Below are 18,211 nucleotides of genomic sequence, written 5' to 3' on the forward strand. Positions count from 1 at the left end.
CAGATCCTATTTGACACTCATTAGCGTCAAAAGATCGTGCGTTCGCAGAGGCGATCATCTGGTTGGGCCGGCCCATGTATGGGATTCGCCTGTTATTCGTTCGCTGCTGCTTTCTTCGCTGTTTCATGCGGGGTTTTTTCGTTTTTCTTCTGTGGTTTTTTAGCTTCGGTTTTTCAATGTTTTGTCTAGTTCTTGATGGTTTTGTTCTGGTTTTTTTGTTCCTTTTATCTTTCATTCTTTTTTCCTTTTCATTTATTTTCTTTTATCTTTTTTCTTCTCATTTTTTGTGCGATCACCATGTATAACAAAAATGTTCACCGTATATTAAGACATGTGCACCGTATATTATGATAAATTTCACCATGAGTTCAATATGTATTACAAAAATGTTCATCATACATTAACAAAATGTTCATGATATATTACCAAAAAGTTCATCATACATTACAAAACAATTCATCATATTTTAACAATTTTTTCAATGAATACTGAAAAATGTTCACTGTGTATTTGAAATTTGTTCAGCATATTTTACAAAAATATTCAATGTGTATTCGAAAATTATTAAATTAATATTACAAAATGTTCAATGTATATTAAAGAATTGTTCAGTGTATATTACAAAAAAAAATCAATGTACACTTAAAATTCTTCAACGTATATAGAATTTTGATCATGCTTTTCAATTTTGGTTCACCTGTCTGAAAAGAAACATGTTATAAAGGTTTTATTAAGAAAGATTGTTCACATTTTTTCAAGAAATACTGAAAATTTTGAAGGAAAAAACGGATCTGCCATTACTCCTTAGTACTTATACCTTGGCGCTGCAATAAAGATGAGCACGGTTGGTACCATAAGGCCTCGTTTGGTTTCAAGGGCCGATTATCCCAGGGCTCTAATCCCCCTTGGGAGGATTTCCATGGCCTCTCCCACACCATGGGAAGATTATCATGCCAGTTTGGTCAACAGGGGGGAGGGGTGGAGATCACGTCCAAAAAAAATGTAAACAAATTTGTAATATTCAGGAATCATGAAAATGACTTGGTTTCTATACAGAAACATCATACCAATTCAGAAGTAATCAAAATTTATGTATATTTCCTTGAAAAAAAAGAAAATCAGGAATTACACAAAGTACTAGAGAATAATTCGAGAATTTAAAGGAAAAAACATGAAACACACAGATAATGAGCAAAATAACATTTCAACCCACTGACAGACGCTAACCACAAGTTATACATATCGATTCGCACAAATGACATAGCACTACCAAGGTGTGCTAATCATGTTTTTAACATCAAAAATACAAACTAGGGCTAGAAATCCAGCAATAATAAGCATTTTGTCACATAAAAAAATGCCCGTGTGTGACTGATCCATAGGAAAATGTTTGTTGTTGAAATAGTTACTCACTGAAACTTCCACCATCAACTTCTTTGAACATTTTTATCGGATAGCTTTAGTAAACCTGCAAAACAAGAAAGAGCAGTGTTGTTACTACACAATATCACGTTTAAAACTATATATAAGCACATATTTTTATTTACATGTATGTTTCGCAAAGAAACAGATGCACACATAATAAAATGTTGTCCTCTCTAACAATAATCTACTGGAAAACTCAAAACCTTAACAATACATTGATTCATGTTTTCATTGCTTTGACATTAATACACGTTTTTCAAATCAAGCTTGAAGCTAAGACAACAACAGATCAATTCAATGGTGTATGAATAAAGTCAAAATGAATAGAGATGATGAACTGAAAAAAACACTTGGGTTCATAGAGTTTAAACCCAAAGCAGTTATCAAGATTACATATGCTTAACCCACAGTTCTTTAGCTTGGTACAAAATGGAAGAACTTGAATGATTAATGTTCAACGTTGTCAATGGTTAGAGTTAAACTGAATAGTTAGCTTGATACTAATGCTACCTTTATCAATGGAATTCAATTCCAACAAGTATTATAGGAAAGATAAGCATACTTCAGGTTATCTTGAAGATTCTAAGTTCAAATTAGGACAAGGCTAATACAAGCTGACTAGTCCCTTCCATATGTCATTTTTAGATTAAGTTTACTGACAGAAGCAAATTATATTCAGGCCATAATTTCAGAGAACTAACCAAGCAACACATGGACGAACTAGCAATTCTACAACAGAGTATCTACTCTTGGCATGGTGAAGAAGAAAAAACGGAATTGTAAGATAATGCACAAGAAGTAAGATCATAGGAAGCTCAATTTGTATGAAGAAAAAATTGTAGCGCTCGATGATTAACCTGGCATCGACGTTAAAATTTCGCCAGGATTGGAGGGGAATCGCTGGAAACGGCTAGGATTGGGATCTTGGAGCCCGTCCTTGGTGCCAGGATTGTAGGTGCCATTAAACTACCATCATAGTCATTAATCTAGATAAAGTAAAACACTTGCTATTGTCAGAGCACCTGCATTTGATGTATAATAATATAAATTTTAGTTGATTGCACAAAACTTTGCCAGATATAGTGCGCATCTCCACCTAATATTTCTAAAAAAACAAGAAAAAATAACTCGGTCCAGAAAGCATGGAGAGCTGCAGGTTACTATGTTCACATGATGAGTCATAAAACTATATCAATCTACATGTATCTAAATCTAATTGATAATCAATGTTGTGTACCTCCTATAACATACGAAGTATGATGTTAATTGTTAACTATGAAAATATTGTTGACAAATATATAAGAGAGAATGTTCTGTTTAGGATGGACAAATACATAACTATGAAATACTTTGGACAAATACATAAGAGGTACACATACTATATATGGACAAATACAAAGCTACGAAAATGAACCAATTAAACCACAGGTCTGCTATATACAAGTGCACAGATTTATCAAATAGATAAGCAAATATTGCCCGACAGAAAAAAAAAGGTAAGCCATTGTTAATGAACATTGAGATGTAGTGATCAGGAGCAGGCAAGTTTCTATGTGCATCAAGCTTCAGAATAAATTTTACAATCCGTGTGGCCAGAACGGTATGCTACATTGGAACAACTCGTAGGCAGCTAGAAACAAAATAAAAATTCGTTTGGATCTGGGCTCAAGTTCATCAGGGACGGAGGCATGAACTGGAGAAAATATATGAGGTTGAAGAGGGCGGGAGGAGGAGGGAGCTAACCTTGATTGGATAAGGTAGAAGTCGCGGTCGCCAGAGGGGGCCAAAACTTTGATGCAGATGGAAGATCTGGGGAAGGAGGAGGGTGACGGCTGTGGTCCGTCGCCATTGCCGGAGAGGAGCTTCGATCCTGAGCACCGGAGCGAGGAGGTCAGGGGCGTCGCTTCGGTCGCCGGCGCAGGAGCTCGGAGGCGGAGGAGACGGGGCGCCGGATCTTGATCGACGGCGCTTGTTGTTCACTCGTATCGCTCGAGACGGGGGTTTTCTTTCTGATCTCTGGGGTCGTGGCGTTTCTTCCCGTGGAAACGACGTGGGACAAGGTTGTCAGAATCGTGATTTTGAATCGGATCGGAGCTTCAATGGTAGGATCGCAAATCGTAGAATCTTCACTATCAGGATCGTAGAAACGTAGATTCTAAGAACTAAAATCGTAGAATCATAGGGGTTAGTTTGGATCGTAAAGTCGTAGAATCGTATAATAAAATCGCGATTCTGACAACCTTGACGTGGGTCGGGCAGGGCTACCTCCCGTACAGATGCATCCAAATGTCGCGGTGGGTCTCCCGGGGCCAACTCAGCCCGAGGTTCTCTGGCCCGGGGAAATAGCGGGGATCCCCGAGGGATCACTTGCAACCAAACGAGGCCTAACTGGCTACCGACGGTGCTTCCTGCCTCGAGGTAATGAGTTCGACTCCACGCGTTAACTTATTTTTTTCCTGATTCATGAAGTTTTACATACAAGGCCTGCTAACGGACCGGCCCGTTTTCCGCGACCTTTAGCGAAAGGTGTCCATATTGACGTTCGCACAAGAAACATTTTTTGAATTTCTGAACAATTTTCGGCAAAAATAACATTTTTTCAATACATATATAAATTATGAAATTCTGAATTTTTTTTGAAACATCGAACATTTTTTGAATTTTTGAAAAAATAATTAAAAAGGAACATTTCATGAAATTTGAACAAAAATTTATAACTACGAATATTTTTAGAATTTATTAACAAAAAGTGCAAAATGGAACTTTTCATCAAATTCCTAACAAAAAATTGCGACCACAAACTTTCAAAAATTTCAGACCAGATTTTGGGATCATGAACATTTTTTGAATTTTCAACAAATTTAACAGAACGTGAACTTTTTGTGGAATTTGTGAACAAATTTTTAAAAATAGGAACATTTTTGGAATTCCTGTACATTTTTTGAATTTGTGAACAATTTATAAAAGGAAGATTTTTCTGAAATTCCTGCACGTTTTTTGAAACTTGAACATTTTTTAAATTCTGAACAAATTTTTTTAAGAGAAACATTTTTTGAAAATGTGAACAAAATTTGAATTTGTGAACAATTTATAACAGGAAGATTTTTTTTGAAATTCCTGCATATTTTTCGAAACGTGAACATTTTTTTAAATTCTGAACAAAATTTGTTAATAGGAATATTTTTTGAAAAACTGAACAAAATTTGAATTTGTGAACAAATATAACAGGATTTTTTTGAAATTCCTGCACATTTTTTGAAATATGAATATTTTTTAAAATTTTGAACAATTTTTTCTAAGAGGGACATTTTATGAAAATCTGAATAAAATTTGAAAATTTCAAAAAAATAAACAAAAAGGAAGAAAGAAATAGAAAAGATAAAAACGAAAACGAAAATAAAAAAAGAAACAGAAAGAAAAAACGAAATGAAAACCAGCCACAAAAAACTACAGGAAAAAAGAAAAACCGATTCAGGGAACCTTCTAGAAGGTTCCCAAAACCGGAGAAAACCGTTGCTAGGCTAACCGCTAACGGGCCGGCCCAGATCGCGTTCGCTCCCTGCTGAATCCGGTGCGAGGCCTCGACATCTTGACGCAATATGCGGCATATAGGATTTTCCCAGGGACTCTCACTTCAAAGAAAAGGAGAGAAAGCCTAAGTAAAAGCCCACTAGCGGCCATTCTCAAAAAGAAATAGCCCACTTGCGGCCAGACGGCAAAGTAGCCTCCGATCTAGACTCCAGGAGCTGCGTAACTGCGTTCTTTCCTCCGTAATTGCCGTGTACGTGGGTAAGATTACGTTCCCCTGCCGCCGCCCTCGTCTGCCCTGCCCTGGATGGCTGGATGCACTTGCCGCCTGCCGATCTCTCTCTCTCTCTGCTGTGCTGCTCATGATCTGATTACTTTTCGGCGAGTCGGCGACGCAGCCTGCTACACTGCTCCAGCTAACGAACTGGCAGGTTAATTTATCACACTCTATACTGATATCTCTTAATTCTCTCAGTTGCAACGAATATACATTAGATATTTGTTGTTTTGGTTGTGTGATTTGACATGCTACGAATAGTTCACGACTTCATGTCTTGTACAGTTTCACATGTCCTAGAAAATAACGTTATGCGAATTATCTTGTATGAGTTCCTATATGTGATGCAAATTTTTCGTACAGTGGACCTATATAATATAGCTAATTTTGAGGTTGCAATGTAGCAACTATGAATAGAAAAAGACGTCAGTTCATAACCCTCACACGGAAATGTGTGTTCAGCTTTGATGAGATTATTAACTTCTACACTTCTTGTAGGTAGCTAAATTTAAATCAATACTTGTCAAACATGTATCTATTACTTCCTCCGTTCCTAAATACTTGTCTTTCTAGAGATTTCAACAAGTGACTACATACGGCGCAAAATGAGTGAATCTACACTTTAGAATATGTCTACATACATCCGTATGTTGAGTCCATTTGAAATGCCTAGAAAGACAAGCATTTGGGAACGGAGGGAGTACTACACATGCTCAAATCCAGGCTCCACCTCTGAGAAGTACAATACAATAGTCAGCATGTTTTTTAGGGAACACGCCAAAAATCTACTCGGCGACATGCATGAGTACACTGAATCACATACTAGTCAACAGATAAATCGTAACTCAAGAGTAATTTTATTGCAAATAGGGAGGTGATGCTCTCGGCCTCTCTGGCATTTTTGCAAGGAGATCCATCGTCGTCTTCGCTATGCATAGAGCATCTTGTCCTCAAGCTCTCTGCTTAATTCTATTGCGGTGGTTCTGTTGGTGGAAGTCCTACCCTTACGTGTTTGTTCTCTGATGGCGGCCTCCGCCTCCTCCACCAATGAAACTGTAGCATCTTCGCAGTTAATGGCAGCATGGACTCGCGTCAGACGAGCGAGATTCTCGATGCCAAATTCAAATCCTCCATAACGAAACTCTGTGTCCCGTGCGCTGAAGCTGAGCCGAAGCCTCCTGAGCTGCGGCATAGCCCCTGATCCGAACTGCAGCCCCCTCGCCCCAGCTTTGCAAGTGAAAAGCAGAACACCTTAAGACGCGGAAAGGCATTCCATCCACCAGCGATGATGTACCTTCTTCCTCCTCCTCCTCCTCCTCCTCCTCTTCCTATTCCGTTTATGAAAGTTGAGAGGGTGTCCTTTTCTGCTGACACTAATTTGAGCAGCACTAGATGGGGCAGGTCCCCGAGTAGACGGACACTTCTCTGGCTCAGTTGAGTAACTTCAATGTTCAAGTGGTTGACATTGGAGGTAATCTTATCTACAACTCCTGCTAAAACTGGACCAGAAAGTGTCAACTCCAGTTTCCTGAACTGATATTGACGGAAGTAACACATACATTTAACAAAGTCACCATGAAGATGATGAAGATAGAATGACCCGTGGTAATAGTTTGCAACCTCTATGAAGAAAGATCTGATTTCCCTTGAACTTTCAGCAGAATATGGCGGGAATCCTGCAAAGCTTACACCAAGGACCTTCAGCCGCCGTGACCGCCCGGACTGCGACCGAGGCTTCAGCATATCTACCACCGTATGGAGTGAGCTGATGCTGTCGATACCAATGGTTGATACTTCTTCCAGCCCTTCCATTACATGGAGATTGTTCGGCAGCTTCACAGCACCGTCAACTAGAAGACGCACCAACCTTTGCAGTCCAACTATAGATGCGGGCAGAGTACCCAGCTTGGTCTGCCTCACATCTAGCGTCTCCAACTGCTCCAGTTCTCCAATCCTTTCAGGTAATTTATAGATACCAGTCCCTTTGAGTCCCAGGTATTTCAGCAGAAGCAACCCTTCTATACCTTCCAGATGTTGGCTCTCCAGATCAACAGCATTTTCCAGATCGAGTACACGTATAAGTTTGAAGCCCGCAAGGACAGACTTGCCTTCAGTACTCCAAGAAACTGCGAAGGCCGAATGACTGGCCCTCTCTTCAGTGTCTCCAATAACAGTGAGAGAGCGCATGCTTAATAGGTGCACCGTTCTTGAGGTCAATATGTGTGCTTCATTGCTATTATCCAGCGAGAATCGCCTAACTGTATTTATGCTACATGGAAATATACCTGAACCAAGATCTGCACCAACTGTAACAAAGTTATCTTCCTTGGACAAAGAGCGGATGAAATCAAGTACCACACCATGAATGCTGCAACCCATTGGTTCGTCATCATCATAGTTAAACACCGGCTTAATCAGATTCCTACATATAAGCTCGTTGAAGAATCTCTCCCCATCATCTTCTCCACGGATAAGTCCTTCAGCTCCCCACAACCGTATCAGACGATCCTTCTTTATGGTGCCATTTTCTGGAAAAACACTGAAGTACAGAAAGCAAGACTTTATTGGCAGGGATAAAACAGCAAAACTCATGTGCAGTGTCTTGATCATCCCTACTGACGTATAGCATTGCTCCTGTGATGAAATCATTGACATCGCAAGCTCATCTGCCAGTTCTTTAGATTTTTTGTATACTGAACCGGCTGCAACAATGATGGCCAGTGGCAAGCCATCACAAATTCTTAGAAGTTTAGCAGTAATGCCAGGAATATCTCGCCCACCTGCAGCTGCCCGAAATGATTGCAGCAATAAGTTTGTAGAATCATCCTCGCTGAATGCCTTCATCACATACTGAAAATCACTAGGATGTATAGAACAAGATTTGGCAACATCAATAATGCAAGTCGTTGCCAATACCCTACTTCCCTGCTTCTTGTCAGGCAAAGCACAGTTGATAATTTTCCAAGCCTGTTTACTCCATAGGCCATCGACTACGATGAAATACCTGACACATTAATGTACAAACCATTACAAGGCAGCTACCACAAATAAATAAATAAAAACGATGTCAATACCGACACTGGACTGCATGTCCAAATTTGATCATTAAAACCATCATCGGACTTGCCAGGGACATTTGATCTACTACCGACATGAATTTATTTTGTAACTAGTGATTCGCCCTACCTTTGATCTTCTAGAAAAAGATCCAACCATAGAATTTGTGATCTTAAATGCACCAAAATATGGCTGCACGGCCAAATATTGTGTCACTCCTAAGCATTATGTGCTTAAAAGTAAATTCATTTTTCTTGGCCACTCACAATGCTTACTATTGTGTGCTAGCATCATAGTGCATGATCGTATTTTAGTTATCATATTCAAATTGCATAGATCATTCTCTACAATTAAAGGGGAGTTGGTAAGTTCGCCTCACCTCGTCCCCGTTTTTTCCCCATGCCCCTCCCCCCTTTGATTTTCTGATGATTTTTTTATAACCTCAACCGTGGCAGCGCAAAATAAACCAACTTAAATAGATGGAATTGAAATAATCTAAACCATTGAGTAATCTAGAATAATATAAACCAAATCGACACTTTCACGAAAGCACGTCTGCCATTAACTTAATCAAATCAAATCAAATCTTACCGATATCTCAATTAAATCAATCTTTCCTTTCCAATCCAGACCCAAATCAAATCAAATCAAATCAAATCGTACAAAAAGTTTAACTAAAACAAAAGTTTCCTTGTCTTCCCCTACCCATACTCGAATCAAATTAAATCTTACCAAACTCTAGAATACGGTGGGAGTAAGATATATGCTAGATAAGATTGATGTTGGACCATTAGAATATGTATGCCTCCATTGTAACCCACAATTAATTAGCTAGTGAGTAGTTAAAAGAGGGGTTTATTTAGACTCCATACATTTACTCATGCAAACATTGGTCATAAATTCTCATGGATCCATTCCCTCGCCTTGTCTATATTTTCAAAATGTACACTATAACCTGGGAACAAGTAAGAAGTTAAGACCTTCTCTATTACGAAAAGAAGGGAATACAGTCCAAGGAGCCGCCAATTTATCTATGCTGCCAAGTAGTCACATTCTACTATAATGACTCAAGTCCATTAGCTTAGGTTAATTGCATATGTTGGGGAAGATGAGCTTTAAAGGATCAAAGTTGTATCTGGAAGGCCATCACGTGCCGCCTCCTGGTCGATGATCTCGGGGAGTGGTTGGCATGGTACGCTTGAGGCGAAAGGATATATGATTGCCGCAGAATCATCCCAAGGCAAGCCAGTGGCATAGTCACTATCATGCATTAGGGAGGAGATTGTGCAGGCGCCCGGCGAAAAAGCTTTCCAGCCCTGCCAATGCCAATAGGTGTTGGGAGTCGAGAGCACCATAGGTATGGGGCTGGGAAGGGGGTTTGGGGTCCTAACAATTTTGAGGGCTATAGTGGAGTTCGTGTTGAACCTTCTTTTTGGCCTTAAACCCTAAAAACTGTTTCGGGGCTCTGTTTAGGGGCCCTGCTAGAGATGCTCCAAGTAGGCTATCTTTGCCATGGGGAGGGCGGGGCTGCCCCTGAAATGAACATAACCCCCTTCTCATACCAATCCCATGCCATCAATTTGCTGAAATCTGAGATGGGCTCTAGGCCCATATTGCAATTTCTGAAAAATCTCTAAGGGCCCATGTGGGTTATATGGCACTAGGTGTGGTGGGAAGTTTAGTCCTACCCCGGAAGTGGAAGGAGAGTTGGAGTGGTTTATAAGGGTTTCTCTTCTACATGCTATTGGAGCTTGAGAAGAGAAGAGGCCCTCGCGCACTCCTCCTTCGCCGCCCGCCTCGTCACGACGCGCCGCGCCGCGCCGCGGGTTGCGGGATTGAGCCGAGCCGAGCTCACACCTACGCGCTTTAAGTATGCGGTGTCTCCTAACCCTAGCCGCCACGAACAGATCACATCTGCTCACGCGCACGCCCACCATCGTTCCTTTGCTGCTGCTGCCGCCGGTGACTCCATCCCGTCCGCCACGTACATGGTCGACGGGAGAGCAGGTCTCCGAAACCACGCCCTTCTGGTTCCTGTACGGGGTAAGGGGCGAATAGGTTTTTGGGCAGCGATTACGCGACTGCTCGCTTCCGATCGTCTACTTCCTCTACGTCCGCGTCGCCTTCATCATCACCATGTCCACCGCCGCCGACCGTGCCGCCGCCGAGAAAGCTGAAGCCGACAAGAAGGTCGCCGAGGACGCCGCTGCTGCCACCAAAGCCGCGGCCTCTGCGTGGCCTACTGGAGGGTATAACTCGTTTATCCCGCTCCTGATTATTTTCATATTAGCAGTACTAGCTGACTACTGGAAGGATGCGGTCCGTAGCGAGATGGATTCCATCATGGCTAACGGGACATGGGAGATCACTGACCGTCCCTATGGTTGCAAACCACTGGGATGTAAGTGGGTGTTTAAAAAGAAGCTTAGGCCCGATGGTACGATTGAAAAGTACAAGGCTAGGCTTGTGGCCAAGGGCTATGACCAGCAAGAAGAGGAAGATTTCTTTGATACTTATTCACCTGTGGCTAGACTGACCACCATTCGAGTATTACTCTCGTTGGCGGCCTCACATGGTCTTCTCGTCCATCAGATGGATGTTAAGACGGCTTTTCTAAATGGAGAGCGAAAGGAGGAAATCTACATGCGACAACCTGATGGCTTTGTGATAGATGGTCAGGAAAGAAAGGTGTGTAGGTTGATAAAATCTTTATATGGCCTGAAACAAGCACCTAAGCAATGGCATGATAAGTTTAATACAACTCTGACATCTGTTGGTTTCGTTGTTAATGAGGCTGACAAATGTGTATACTATCGCCATGGTGGGGGCGAAGGAGTTATACTGTGCTTGTATGTTGATGACATACTGATATTCGGAACAAACCTCAAAGTCATTGAGGAGGTCAAATCGTTTCTATCTCAGAACTTTGAGATGAAAAACCTTGGTGTGGCTGATGTTATCTTGAACATCAAGCTACTGAGAGATAATGAGGGTGGGATCACACTTCTGCAATCCCATTACGTTGAGAAGGTGTTGAGTCGCTTTGGATATTCGGACTGCACACCATCTCAAATACCATATGATCCTAGCGTATTGATTCGAAAGTCCAAAGGCATGGCTAAAGATCAATTGAGATACTCTCAAATCATTGGTTCACTGATGTACCTAGCGAGCGCAACGAGGCCTGACATCGCGTTTGTTGTGAGAAAACTGAGCCGGTTTGTTTCCAAACCGGGTGATGTACATTGGCATGCTGTTGAGAGAGTTATGCGCTATCTGAAAGGTACTATGAACTATGGACTTCACTATACCGGATACCCGTCGGTACTTGAAGGGTATAGTGATGCGAATTGGATCTCTGATGCTGATGAGATGAAGGCCACAAATGGGTATATGTTTACTCTTGGAGGTGGCGCTGTTTCCTGGAAGTCTTGCAAGCAAACGATCTTAACGAGATCGACAATGGAAGCAGAATTAACGGCATTAGACACATCTGGTGTTGAAGCGAGATGGCTTCGAGATCTTTTGATGGACTTGCCATTGGTTGATAAACCGGTTCCGGCTATCCTTATGAACTGTGACAATCAGACTGTCATCACCAAGGTGAAGAGTTCAAAGGACAACATGAAGTCCACCAAACACATAAGAATGAGATTAAAAGCTGTCAGAAAATTAAGAAACTCCGGAGTGATAGCGTTGGACTATGTCCATACGGCTAAGAATCTGGCAGATCCATTTACAAAAGGGCTATCACGTGTTGTGATAGATAATGCATCGAGGGAGATGGGTATGAGACCCACATGAGTTGCCATGGTGGTAACCCAACCTATGTGATCGGAGATCCCGTGAACTAGGACCTGGGAAAACAAGCCAGTGGTGAACTGAGGAGAGTAACTATACTAACCCACTCCGTTGGAGATGCAATACTCTCGATACTGTATGGTAGGATGACTACGATCTCAATGTGTTCCAAAGCTTATAAAAGCAAGATGCTATCCTACAGAGCGATCTTTGGAGGAACACACCTATATGAGCCCGACTGCTGGTCACAGTCTATGAGATTGGGGTGATCTCTAGTAAGCTCATGAATAGGCCAGGAGTGTGACTTATATGCTCCACCCGAGGGGTCAGCCTTCGGCAGCCTAGTACTAGTAAGACATGTAGTGAAACTTCTTTACGCCAAACTGACAATTCAAGGCATAGTCCATTGTCCAGTTGTGAAGGAGTGTAGCCACTTGTTCTAGGTGAAGTTCAACCTTAACAGGTCTTTACTGAAACACTGGTATATCGAAACAGCAATTGGAACAGAGGACACAATGGGCCCTCGAGATCTGGTGGGGGATTGCTGAAATCTGAGATGGGCTCTAGGCCCATATTGCAATTTCTGAAAAATCTCTAAGGGCCCATGTGGGTTATATGGCACTAGGTGTGGTGGGAAGTTTAGTCCCACCCCGGAAGTGGAAGGAGAGTTGGAGTGGTTTATATGGGTTTCTCTTCTACATGCTATTGGAGCTTGAGAAGAGAAGAGGCCCTCGCGCACTCCTCCTCCGCCGCCTGCCTCGCCACGCCACGCCTCGTCACGACGCGCCGCGCCGCGGGTTGCGGGATTGAGCCGAGCCGAGCTCACACCTACACGCTTATTTTTGCCAGTCACTAACGGAGAGTTTTCTGACAGCTGGGCCACGATCTGAGACGTCGGATCGTGGGCTGTCACGGACTCGGACGTGGGTCGAGCCCACGTCTCTCCACGCGGCTGCGCCTATAAGTATGCGGTGTCTCCTAACCCTAGCCGCCACGAACAGATCACATCTGCTCACGCGCACGCCCACCATCGTTCCTTTGCTGCTGCTGCCGCCGGTGACTCCATCCCATCCGCCACGTACACGGTCGACGGGAGAGCAGGTCTCCGAAACCACGCCCTTCTGGTTCCTGTACGGGGTAAGGGGCGAATAGGTTTTTGGGCAGCGATTATGCGACTGCTCGCTTCCGATCGTCTACTTCCTCTACGTCCGCGTCGCCTTCATCATCACCATGTCCACCGCCGCCGACCGTGCCGCCGCCGAGAAAGCTGAAGCCGACAAGAAGGTCGCCGAGGACCGCCGCTGCTGCCACCAAAGCCGCGGCCTCTGCGTGGCCTAATGGAGGGTATACCTCATTTATCCCGCTCCTGATTATTTTCATATTAGCAGTACTAGCAGTATGTGTAGATTTGTCTACTGTTTGCTTAGTACGTGCATGTTTAGATCAGAGTCAGTACGTCATCAACTTAGTCAATGCCATGCTAGCGATTTACTCATGGATTAATTTAATCGAGAAATTGCCTATTTACTCAACAATCCAAAAACCTATTATGTGTAGGAATTTCTCGGCAAGTGGCTTTGCCGCTGCACTAAAACCGGATAAGTTTACCGGTACATACTTCAAGCGTTGGCAGACTAAGACCACGTTATGGCTCACGGCTATGAACGTGTTCTGGGTCACCGGTGTCTCCACGGGAACGATTGCTCCTGAACAGGAGAAGGCGTTCAAGGAGGCTACCGTTGTGTTTCTCGGAGCAGTTCTTAGCGTGATCGGAGATAAACTGGTCGACGCATATTTACATGTGCATGTCGCCAAGGACTTGTGGGAGGCGCTCGAATCTAAATTCGGGGCCGCCGATGCAGGGAGCGAGATGTATATTATAGAGCAGTTCCACGATTACAAGATGGTTGAAAACCGTCCTGTATTGGAGCAGGCTCATGAGATAATATGCATTGTTAAGGAACTTGAGCTTCTCAAGTGCGAGTTACCGGGCAAGTTTGTCGCGGGCTGCATAATCGCTAATCTCCCTAATTCCTGGAGGAACTTTGCCACCACTCTGAAACATCAGAGGCGTGAATTCTCTGTGGAGGATGTCATTGGCCATCTGAGTGTTGAGCAGAATTCGAGGGCAAAAGACTCGCACGGAAAAGGGGCCGAAGGGACTTCTGTTGCCAACATGGTGAACCAGAAGAACTTCAACTCCCACAAGCCCAAGGGAAAGAACGGTGTCCAACACAATACCGACTTTAAGAAGAAGGGTAAGAAGACCTTCAAGAAGAACAAGAAGGACGAGGGCTGCTTTACTTGTGGTTCGGTTGAACATTGGGCCAACAAGTGCCCAAACAAGTACAAGAAGTCAGGACAGGACTCCAAGTCTGTCAACATGATTGTGGGCAACAATGAGAATGGTGCATCTGGGTACGGTAATTTATTTACTGTTTTTTCAGTATTTCAACCCAACGATTGGTGGGTGGACACAGGTGCAGGTGTTCATGTGTGTGCTGACATTTCATTGTTCACTTCTTACCAGGTCACAGGTCACGGGTCCGTATTGATGGGGAATGGCACGAGTGCTTCTGTTCATGGTGTTGGCACGGTCGATCTGAAGTTTACTTCGGGAAGGATCGTGCAGCTGAAGAACGTGCAGCATGTCCCCGCCATCAAGAAGAACCTCATGGCGTTACAAAATATGGACTCTTCTATGTAGAGAAGAGTTTAAGTTGGTTTTCGAGTCTAATAAATTAGTTGTTACAAAATATGGACTCTTTGTTGGAAAAGGTTATGAGAGCGGAGGGATGTTCCGCCTTTCCCTCGCAGATTTTTGTAATAAAGTCGTGAACCATATTCATTCGAATGTTAATGAATCTGAAGTTTGGCATTCACGTCTTTGTCACATTAGTTTTGGTGTTATGACGCGGCTAGCCAAGTTGGATTTAATCCCGAGTTTCACTTTAGCCAAAGGTTCTAAGTGCCTTTCATGTGTGCAAGCTAAGCAACCTCGCAAGCCTCATAAGGCCGCGGAGGAGAGACACCTGGCACCATTAGAACTCATACATTCTGATCTTTGCGAGATGAATGGTGTGTTGACTAAAGGTGGAAAGAGATACTTCATGACATTGATAGATGATTCCACTAGATATTGCTATGTGTATCTGTTAAATATTAAAGATGAGGCTCTACACTACTTTAAAATCTATAAGGCAGAAGTTGAAAATCAACTTGAAAAGAAAATTAAACGAGTCCGGTCAGATCGTGGTGGAGAGTACTTCTCGAGTGAGTTTGATTCCTTCTGTGCGGAACACGGCATTATTCATGAGAGGACGCCTCCCTATTCACCCCAGTCAAACGGGGTTGCCGAGCGGAAAAACCGTACTCTAACTGATTTGGTTAACGCCATGTTAGATACATCGGGTTTATCCAAGGCATGGTGGGGGGAGGCTATATTGACGGCATGTCATGTCCTGAATAAAGTTCCGACAAAGGATAGTGAGATCACTCCCTATGAGAAATGGGCAAAGAGAAGGACGACACTCTCGTACTTGCGCACTTGGGGCTGTTTGGCGAAAGTCAACGTGTCGATCCCCGAAAAGCGTAAGCTTGGACATAAGACCGTGGACTGCATTAATTTGGGCTACGCTAAGAATAGCGTTGGCTATAGATTTCTAGTAGTGAAATCTGAGGTACCTGACCAGAAGATCGGTACAATTATGGAGTCTAAGGATGCTACATTCTTTGAGGATATTTTTCCTATGAGAGATATGCAAAGCACTTCTAGACAGGAATCTGCGGAGACTCCTGAACCTGCCATCCCTATGGAATATTATGAACAAACACATGATGAAAATCCCGAGGAGGATGACGAGGAAACCCTTGGTAGGGGCAAGAGACAAAGGACTGCAAAGACCTTTGGTGATGATTTCTTTGTGTACCTCGTGGATGATACTCCCACTTCTATTTCAGAAGCATATGCCTCTCCAGAAGCTGACTACTGGAAGGATGCGGTCCGTAGCGAGATGGATTCCATCATGGCTAACGGGACATGGGAGATCACTGACCGTCCCTATGGTTGCAAACCACTGGGATGTAAGTGGGTGTTCAAAAAGAAGCTTAGGCCCGATGGTACGATTGAAAAGTACAAGGCTAGGCTTGTGGCCAAGGGCTATGACCAGCAAGAAGAGGAAGATTTCTTTGATACTTATTCACCTGTGGCTAGACTGACCACCATTCGAGTATTACTCTCGTTGGCGGCCTCACATGGTCTTCTCGTCCATCAGATGGATGTTAAGACGGCTTTTCTAAATGGAGAGCTAAAGGAGGAAATCTACATGCAACAGCCTGATGGCTTTGTGATAGATGGTCAGGAAAGAAAGGTGTGTAGGTTGATAAAATCTTTATATGGCCTGAAACAAGCACCTAAGCAATGGCATGATAAGTTTAATACAACCCTGACATCTGTTGGTTTCGTTGTTAATGAGGCTGACAAATGTGTATACTATCGCCATGGTGGGGGCGAAGGAGTTATACTGTGCTTGTATGTTGATGACATACTGATATTCGGAACAAACCTCAAAGTCATTGAGGAGGTCAAATCGTTTCTATCTCAGAACTTTGAGATGAAAGACCTTGGTGTGGCTGATGTTATCTTGAACATCAAGCTACTGAGAGATAATGAGGGTGGGATCACACTTCTGCAATCCCATTACGTTGAGAAGGTGTTGAGTCGCTTTGGATATTCGGACTGCACACCATCTCAAACACCATATGATCCTAGCGTATTGATTCGAAAGTCCAAAGGCATGGCTAAAGATCAATTGAGATACTCTCAAATCATTGGTTCACTGATGTACCTAGCGAGCGCAACGAGGCCTGACATCGCGTTTGTTGTGAGCAAACTGAGCCGGTTTGTTTCCAAACCGGGTGATGTACATTGGCATGCTGTTGAGAGAGTTATGTGCTATCTGAAAGGTACTATGAACTATGGACTTCACTATACCGGATACCCGTCGGTACTTGAAGGGTATAGTGATGCGAATTGGATCTCTGATGCTGATGAGATGAAGGCCACAACTGGGTATATGTTTACTCTTGGAGGTGGCGCTGTTTCCTGGAAGTCTTGCAAGCAAACGATCTTAACGAGATCGACAATGGAAGCAGAATTAACGGCATTAGACACATCTGGTGTTGAAGCGAGATGGCTTCGAGATCTTTTGATGGACTTGCCATTGGTTGATAAACCGGTTCCGGCTATCCTTATGAACTGTGACAATCAGACTGTCATCACCAAGGTGAAGAGTTCAAAGGACAACATGAAGTCCACCAAACACATAAGAATGAGATTAAAAGCTGTCAGAAAATTAAGAAACTCCGGAGTGATAGCGTTGGACTATGTCCATACGGCTAAGAATCTGGCAGATCCATTTACAAAAGGGCTATCACGTGTTGTGATAGATAATGCATCGAGGGAGATGGGTATGAGACCCACATGAGTTGCCATGGTGGTAACCCAACCTATGTGATCGGAGATCCCGTGAACTAGGACCTGGGAAAACAAGCCAGTGGTGAACTGAGGAGAGTAACTATACTAACCCACTCCGTTGGAGATGCAATACTCTCGATACTGTATGGTAGGATGACTACGATCTCAATGTGTTCCAAAGCTTATAAAAGCAAGATGCTATCCTACAGAGCGATCTTTGGAGGAACACACCTATATGAGCCCGACTGCTGGTCACAGTCTATGAGATTGGGGTGATCTCTAGTAAGCTCATGAATAGGCCAGGAGTGTGACTTATATGCTCCACCCGAGGGGTCAGCCTTCGGCAGCCTAGTACTAGTAAGACATGTAGTGAAACTTCTTTACGCCAAACTGACAATTCAAGGCATAGTCCATTGTCCAGTTGTGAAGGAGTGTAGCCACTTGTTCTAGGTGAAGTTCAACCTTAACAGGTCTTTACTGAAACACCGGTATATCGAAACAGCAATTGGAACAGAGGACACAATGGGCCCTCGAGATCTGGTGGGGGAATGCTGAAATCTGAGATGGGCTCTAGGCCCATATTGCAATTTCTGAAAAATCTCTAAGGGCCCATGTGGGTTATATGGCACTAGGTGTGGTGGGAAGTT

The sequence above is a fragment of the Triticum dicoccoides genome, chromosome 4A (genome assembly GCF_002162155.2).
Source record: "Triticum dicoccoides isolate Atlit2015 ecotype Zavitan chromosome 4A, WEW_v2.0, whole genome shotgun sequence".
In the NCBI taxonomy this organism is placed as follows: Eukaryota; Viridiplantae; Streptophyta; class Magnoliopsida; order Poales; family Poaceae; genus Triticum; species Triticum dicoccoides.